Source organism: Zonotrichia albicollis, chromosome 31, assembly GCF_047830755.1.
Source record: "Zonotrichia albicollis isolate bZonAlb1 chromosome 31, bZonAlb1.hap1, whole genome shotgun sequence".
NCBI classification, from domain to species: domain Eukaryota; kingdom Metazoa; phylum Chordata; class Aves; order Passeriformes; family Passerellidae; genus Zonotrichia; species Zonotrichia albicollis.
The window spans coordinates 998,756-1,007,439 of NC_133849.1; positions in this window are offsets into that span (position 1 = coordinate 998,756).

An 8,684-nucleotide genomic window follows, 5' to 3' on the forward strand; every position below is an offset into this window, starting at 1 on the left:
GAGCAGCAAAAGGCCAAGCTGAAGGCAAAGGCCAGGGCACAGTTCCTACAGCCCCTGATGGATCAACCCCAGGGCCCAAGGGGGCCCCAGCACCCAGGGCACGGGCTTGGCCACAAGCACCTGGCAGAGGCATTGCCCTCCTCGGCAGGGGAGAGCCCACCCAAACAGCCCCTGGCAAGGAACCAGGGCTCCAGCTGCAGGGCACAAGGACACTGCAAGCACAGACAGCAGCACCCTCAGCACCAGCAAGTCCACCCCTTGATGGACATGGATTGGCAGGGCTGTCACAGCTCCCATCACACCAGGGACCCTCCACACTGCAGCCCTTGAGAACATTCAGGGTCTGCATTGAGAGGAGGCATTTCCTGATGGACACAGGGGCCTCTCAATCCACCCTGAATCTTAGACCTAATGGGCAAAACAGTAAAGGAATATTTTAATTTTTAAGGGAATGAGTGGGAAAGATGAGCAGGTATGATTTGTTCAACCACTATTAGAATCTATGGGGGATAGGTTTGAAATAAATTAATTTTTTTTTCCCTCCGGTGATTGTAATTAACTAGGAAGGAATTTGAGAGCTGGATTTTAATACTGTAAAAGGGGATACAGAGGCTAGTTCTGTTCTACCTTTGTGCCAAAACCTGACAAGGCCTATGCTGAAGTGAACCCAGAAGTGTGGGAAGCCCCAGAAAAATACAGACAATTTGATATGGAGCCTCCCCAAATGACTTTGAAGCAACCAGGACAAGAAGTGTCTAAAATCAATACCCTGTTCCAAGAGAGGGAAGGAAGGGCTCACAGCCTGGTACTGAGTCCCTGTTAAAGGCAGGGTTTTGGAGCCAGGGATCTCTCCCTACAACACTCCTATCCTGCCAGTCAACAAACTGGATGGATGGACACAAGGAGGAATCACAGAATTTTCAAGTGTTAAAATGAAGATTAACTGAGGTGGCTGAGCTGGGCCTTCCAGACAGGGAAAAAGAATTTGCATTATAGGCAGATATTAAACAGGGTCATGCCAAATGAATTCTTGTCTTAAAATGTTTAACACAGTGGCCAGAGTGGCCTCATTGTCTGCAGAATTGTGCAGCCACAGCTTCCATAGGAACTGAGGCCTGAAAACTGATGACAACAGTAAGATCTCCTACAGTTCAAGTCTGGCATCAAGGTAAAACTTTGACAATCAAAAGAGCCTCTACATGGATGAGCAGGGCTCTGTTATTACAGTATGAAACTTCTCCAATGGCACAGGAGGATTTAGAACTGAGGACAGGGCAAGGGTTTAACCCAGCCTCCTGTATGAACAGCCTGGAGAGGGGCTGGCAGGGAACCCAGGACTGCACTCAAGGGACAGAGCTCCAGACCCAGGCTGGGACAGATTGATGGGACATTCCCTGGCCTGAGGGAGAAAATGTGTTTGTGGAGGGCTCTGCAAGGGCAGCAGAAGGGAAAAGAGCTACAAGACAGGCTGTTATTAAGCAAGGGCAATCAGACACAGCGCAGGTCACCGCCCCGTGCTCAGCTCAACCCGCGCAGCTGTGGGTGCTTGTGAGAGCCTGGCACTGAAATGCCCTGAGCAGGAAGGCTTCAATATCTTCTGCTGACACCATGGCACCTAACAGGGGGGCAAAAGCAATTCTGACTGCTTCAGCAATCACTGCATCAATTATACAGGTATTTTAAAAAAGAATAATTTCAAATTTAATTTATAAAAATAAATTATTTCTCTAATTGTGCTTCTTTTCCCTTTGCTTTGGGGAAAGGAGTCTTGAATTATTCTTTATAGGATGTGACAGCATTCAATAGAGATGAGCTTAACATGTTAATAGACTGGGAACAGCCCAACAGACACCCACAGAGATAACAACCAGCCACAAAACATCAACATTGCCCAGCAGCAAACAGCAACCAACAGCTACCCCAGGCACCTCCCACCCGCAGAGCTGGAGACACCTGGGCTGGAAAAGGCTGAGAAGGAAATCCAGGAGTGTGGACTGAATTCACATCAGAGGGGAAGAAATCCGGGTCCAACAGGAAACCAAATACTAAGAACAATGCAACTTCTAAACAATGAATATTAAACCAATGGATTTATATTGTGTCAGACTGTAGAAAGTTCAGGATAAATCTAGTAAAACTCACATGTTATGGAATGATTTTTCTCTACACAGCCTGGCTATAGGCGGATGAAATTATTTCTGTTGCACATCCTGGCCAGAATCAAGTAATGCCTTGATTATCTAACACTAAAAATATTGTTGGAGAGTTTTTGTTCTTCCTCCAGATTCAGTGCTAAGATTACAACATCAGAATGTTTTTTTCTTAACAATCTTACTTTAATATTGTCAGTTACATTTGGACCAAGGTTCTGAGAGCCAATTTTTATTCTTCAGGGAAGTAGCAGAAATTTTTATTGCGGAGGGAGGTTTTTGTGTATGCGTATGCATAGCCCTTAGTGATGGCAAAATTTTGTTATGGGTTCTTCCATATTCACTTTAGGCTGCCTTTTAAAACCTAGAAGAGCATTAAAGGTGACCGTTTACCTTGTAAACAGTTAACAGAATATTGTTTAAAAAAAGCAGAAAAATAAAAGCAGTGGAGGGGAGGGAACACATGAGATACCAGATTGCTGCACTGGAACACAAGGTTCAGTTTAAGACTGCTGGGGAAAGTGTGGACAATGTACCTGGGTCTCTTGCCTGGGGCAGGAATTGGGCTGATTCCCTCTGCCCCTCACCCCAAGCTCTGCCTGCTGGCACTGATGGAATTTGCACAGCTCAAGGCAGAGCCCAGGGGGCTCTGACCTTGCAACAGAAACCGTGAAGCTGCAAAAGGAAACAGCAAAAGGAAAATGTTGTGAAAACTTCACTAAAATAAGTGGGGGGGAATCATCCCTCTGCCCACTCCAATATGTGCTGTCACTGTCTATGTTATATAGGGTGTATCAGAGCACTGGGGATTTTTGCTGCCAAAAATTCAGGGAAATCGGTTGGGAATCCAAGGATTTGATGATTTAATTAGAGAAAAGTGGTCAAGTGATGCAGCCCTGGCTCCTGAGGAAGGGCCCAAAAATGGGGAAAAGATGAACGGCCAGCAGAACAAATCCTGCAACACCATGGACCAGCCCCTGGGAACCCGAACCAATTCATATCAGGAGCCACAGAACCCATTTCTCATTTCAATGGCATCATTAGATTACAAGCTGCCCTTGCAATAATAACCAACCAGACAGCTCCAGCTCCTGACCTTCCTGCTGAGCAATGAACTGAAATGAGGAACACAACACTTAACCATAGGATGGGATCAGATCATCTGTTAGCAGAAAAAGGAGGAGTTTGTGGAAAATTAAATGACTCAAATTGCTGTTGGCAAGGAGATGACAATGGAAAAGTGGTGAAACAGAAAACAAAGGAAATAAGACAGCAGCTCAGGCACCAATCCAAACGTGGAAGGAATGGGAATGGGACACATATTCGTGGCTCCCTGGCAGACCATGGGTTAAACAATAGCTGTTTCTCCTCTTATGTGCTACAGTAACTCTCATCTTTGTACCACGAGCCACACCTTGAGAGTGCAGCTCATTCAGTAGGTGAGCAAGGGGATTGTTATAGATGGGTAATATGACGATTGGCTCTTGGAATTAAGGGATGAATACTTTTTGTATGTTAAGAGAAGCTTTGCTGATGTATGGTTACGTTATTTTTGTTGGTAATTTGGACAACCTCTGTTCTCCTCGTTGTCCCTATCCCCTCCTGTACCGTTGCCACTGGAGAGCCTCGGTTGTCAGGGTTGTCGGGGTCACATGGAGGGAGGGCGGGCACATGTGCCCCTTGCATAGGGCAGGCAGAAATGGGGAACACCGCACCTCCAATCGAGCTGCATGAAGTTCTCCATCAATGACGGCAAGGAAGAGTTGACTGGCATTTGGGAGGTGCCAGGGTTGACTGATGAGACACCTGCGTAGAAAAGGTGGAGCAGCCATTTAGTGGATGAACATCTGGCAGATAGGCATGCTGGCAGCACTCTCCCTTTTACCTTATTCAGTCCTTTGTTTTGTTTGTTTCAGTTTAATAAAACTTTAAAATTTTAAAGTAAATGGTCATTTCTCACAGGTATGCAGGTGGCAGCCAGGCCTCCTGATCCAAAAATGCCCAGGAAATGACAGGGAATGAGGTAATTGAAAATAATACCTAAACGAAAGAGGACCCAGTTAGAAAAAACAAGTCAATGTGAGAATCTGCTTGGAGATAGGGCCAGTGACTTGTAGTAACGGGAGAAACCATCAGTGTCAGAAAATGCTACTAATTAACACAGACTGCTGCTCAGACTAAGTGCCGATGAAATCCTGAGCCTCGAGAAGAAAAAAGTCTTAACAGAGCCACGAATATCGGATGTTATATGGGGGGGAGGGTTTGCATCGTAAGGGAGACATGCAGTTCGCGTATCAGGAAGTCTGAACCTTCCAAGTACCTCAGCCAGTGGCAAAGGGAGAGGGAGATGAGGATGGGGAAATATAAAGGAGCCTGCATTTAAGAGACACCTGAAGGAAATTGCCCCACGGCCTCTCCCTCTGCTCAGCAATAAAGTCACTTTTACAGGACTCCTCTGTCTCCTCTGGGCACAGAAACCTCCGGCCACGGCAATTTCCCCGCACAGCCCTGGGCACGGGGCAGGCCCCTCTGTCCCAGCCACAGCAACCGGGCCGAGCCAGCGCTGCTCCGGCAGCGGCTCCTGCCGAGGCAGCGGCCGCAAGGAGACCGCGGGCAGCCGCTCCCGCAGCGCCCTCACGCCAGCGGCAACACGGGCCGGACACGGCACAACGAACCCGCCTGAGACCCCTGCCGCCCCCGAGGTCCGCAGCCAGCCCCGAGCCCCCGCACAACCCAGCGCGGCTCTCACCTGCGCTGCGGCCGCCTCCGAGCTCCGCCGCCGCCTCACCGCGCTCCGGCCGCTGCCGCCGCTCCCGGCCCGCACACACGCACCGACAACGGCGCCGCTGCCGAGCCGCGGCCGCCCTCAGCCCGTCACCGGGGCCCTGCTCCGCCCCGCTCCCACCAATCAGCGCGCCACAACCACGACTGACGGCACCACCGCCCAATCGCAGACAGGGGCGGGCTCTGCACATGGCACAGCCCCGCCCCTCGCTCTCCGGGCCCCCTGGGCTGCGTGAGGGCGGAGGCGGAGCTGAGGGACAGCCTTAGAACGGGCCCGGGCCCGAGGGGATTGAGCTGAAAACACAAAGAAACTTCTCCGCAGCTCCTGCCACGGCATTCTCGACACTGCGGCTCGGGTGGCTCCGGCTCAGCGGGAAGCCCTGGAGCCTCACTTCTCCTACCCCTAATTAGTGGCAGCAGTGCATCGCTTTGATTTCCCTCAAAAAGGGAAAACTGCTCAAAACCTTTGTGGATAAGTGGGAGAGGGGAGAGATTTCTGACAGAGAACTTCAAAAACTCAGAGCAGGATTATGAGAAGTAAGTGTAGACCCTTAAATGCAGCTTTCCCCCACCCCTCCCTCCTTCCTGCTGCACCTCCTACCTCGGCAGTGCCGCAGACAGGGAATGGGGCCGGGCTCAGTTCATGCCCCGGGGCTTCTCCCTCTGCCCAGGGACAGGAGTCGTTCCCCTGCTGCACCCTGGGCTCTCTCCCACCGGAGATTTCTCCAGGAACTTCTCCAAGCTGAGTCCATCCCACGGGGCACAGCCCCCTCCAAGTGCAGCAGCGTGGGTCACTGTGCCCCGGGGTCAGTCCTGCCAGGACAGGCTGCTCCAGCGGGGCCCTCTGGCCGCGGGGTCACAGCCTCCGCTCAGGCATCGCCGTGCTCAGCGTGGCTGCTCCGGGGGCTGCAGGGGGATCTCTGCATCCCCATGGATCTCTGCATCCGACACCGCCGTCCTTGGAGTCACCAGGAATAGGCTGAGCTCTACCTGAAGCTCTTCTCACATTCCCCACACCCTTCCCAGCACAGGGAGGCTTTTTCCTCCTCACAGCTCCCCGGGCTGACAAGGAGTGGAAGAGACACGGAGAAGGGAAAAGGAAAAGGCAGAAGGAGAGGAGGGAACAAGGGAGGAAGGAGATGAGAAAGGAACATGGATGGATGTAGGACAGAATGAGGAGAGGAAGGAGGGTGGACAAGGAGAAGGATGGGATTTGCCTCCATGGCAGAGGGAAGGGGAAGGAGATCCCCCCAGTCCATCCCTGGCAGGATGGCGTTGGCAGTGAGGCTGTCCTGCAGCGATGCTGGGCTGGGAGATGGAGCAGCAGAGAGGGGAAAGGGGCAGTGATTCCTCCTGCCCTGCCTGGCTGTCCCAGCCTGGAGCGTCCTGGCGCTGCCGAGGCCCTTGGAGCATCCGGCACTCCGGAGCCCGAAGCTCACGGCTGCTTTATAAAGCTGCCAAAGTCGGCAGGATGGGCCTGGGTATGATCTGCAGCAAACTGGGTTTATTGGTACAGGAACAGGGCACAGAGCTGAACAGGGCCCAGGGACCAAGACACGGTGCAAGCTGAGGTCACAGGGGGTTTTTACATGGGGTAGTGAGGGTGGAGCTGAGGGTCAGGGTCCAATGGATATGGGGGAAAATGGTGCAGAGGAGTGGTTAAGGGTCGGGTCAGCTAATGGGGAAACAGGGGCAGAGGAATGCAGTAAATTAGGGCCAATGGAGGGACAGAGAGGGAGAACATTCTAGGGACTAAGCAGAGATGGGTAACATGGGTTGAACTAGGGTAATTAAGCCAACAGGCCAATGGGGTAACCTAACTTTACATAAATGAGCATGTGCCTGCAAAGATCTGTGGGAGAAGCAAGCTTCTCACCATAACCTTGAAATCTATTCCTCCCTTTGGGGACCAGTCCTCCATGGGTGGGAGATTAAACTCGAATGGTAGGCCCATGGACCTCCACACCAATGCATTTTCCTTTTCTTTTTTCTTTCTCCATCCAGACAAACTTTATGATTGGCAGATCATGGCTTGGGAGAACAACAAGGGGTGAGCGCCTTGGGTGTTGTGAGAAAGGAGCCTCACACTTCAGAATTTTTAGAATTTTAATAAGGGATAAATAGAGACCCATTAATAACAGCACTGGTGCTTGGTGATGGCCTCAGGCACACCTGTTAACCACAGCAACTCTTCTTGTCTCCTTTTCCCCCTCCATTGGTCAAATACATATTCATAATGATTATAGTAATTCAGACATTTCTTTTAACTTGTTTACATGTTCCAGGAATTCTTTATGTTGGTTTGACCCCCAACTTGCCGTTTTAGAGCACGTGCTGGAATCGTGGATTGTTCTTTTGAGGGTTGTGTGTCACTCCCTCACAAGGGCCCCTGTTCTGTGGTTTCACAGGTGACAGTTATTGACAGTGGAAGGGTCAGTGGCAGGACTCCTCATCACATCCCTTCCTTAAATGTTATCTGACCATGCAGATGGTTTTAGCTATTTCCACAGGTCCTTTAAATGAACATTAGCTATTTCACAAATATCTCTGAGTCATTCTCATTATTGTCAGTTAGTTAGAAAAATAAAAGCATTAGTTATTATTTCACAACTACAGCTACTTCTGCAATAGTTAACATTATAATGGACAACATCTGGCACCCACTTTAATATTTTGCAAAAGCCAAACTATAATGTATGTTTTTCATACTATCCGCCAACTAAAATATCATCCATAAACGATGTTCTGAGGATATGAGCTACACAGGGGCCAGGGCATTGGCCACAAAAAGCTGACAAATTATACTACAGCAAAAGCAGTTAAAAGTGATTACAAACTGTACTGCATCAAAATTGTTGTAATTAAGAATACTTTGCAGAAGTCAATACATAATAGCAAAAGCCAACACTACCCAGTTATTTATAACAAACCCAGGGCAGGTTTTTCCCTTGCATGGAGCACTTGGGCCTTCCCCGGGCCCCTTCTGCCCTCGTGCAGAGCCACTGGCATTTTCCAGCACACCCAGTTTGTAACCAAGAGCCGGGTGCAGCCGAGAAGGCTCCAAGCGCCTCCTTCCAGGCTGACTCTGCAGGTGCCGAGGCTGCTCTGGGCTCTGCCAGGGCTCTGCTGGGGCTCAGCTCTGGGCCAGGCTGGGCCCGCTCTCCCCTCACATTGCTCTGGGCAGCTGAGGCACAGCGGGAGAAGAAAGGGACACGGCAAGGCAGTTGAGGGTTAAGAGAGTTTTTATTCAAACAACTGCCATAACAAACAGGCTGTCATAAGAACCATAACAAACAGGCAATCCTAACTACCCTAACCAACTAACAGTGCTAACTACCATAAACAACTAGCAGTGCTAACTACCATAACTAACTAGTTGACCTAACTACTATAACAAGAAGCTGCCCTCAAGTGCTTCATGTCCTCCGCTGCTCCCTCAGTTGCTTTGCTGCAGTGATGAGAGGTGTCAGGCTGGAGAGAGGCTTGGCTGATGATAAAAATGGGTGCTGCCCAAAGGATAAAAAGGAAAGAAATGAACTGTTACTTTCCAGAGTCAAGTTCCTCACAGGCTCTGTTGCAACAGGAGAAAGGGAAATGCTTTGAAACTCAGGAGAGGGAAGCAGGCTCAGATTGGATCTAAGGAAGAATTTTTTAACCAGCAGAATGGGGAAACACTGACAGAAGGTGCCCAGAGATGTGGGAGGTGCCTCCTCCCTGGAAACATCCAAGCTCAGGTCAGGCAGGGCTCTG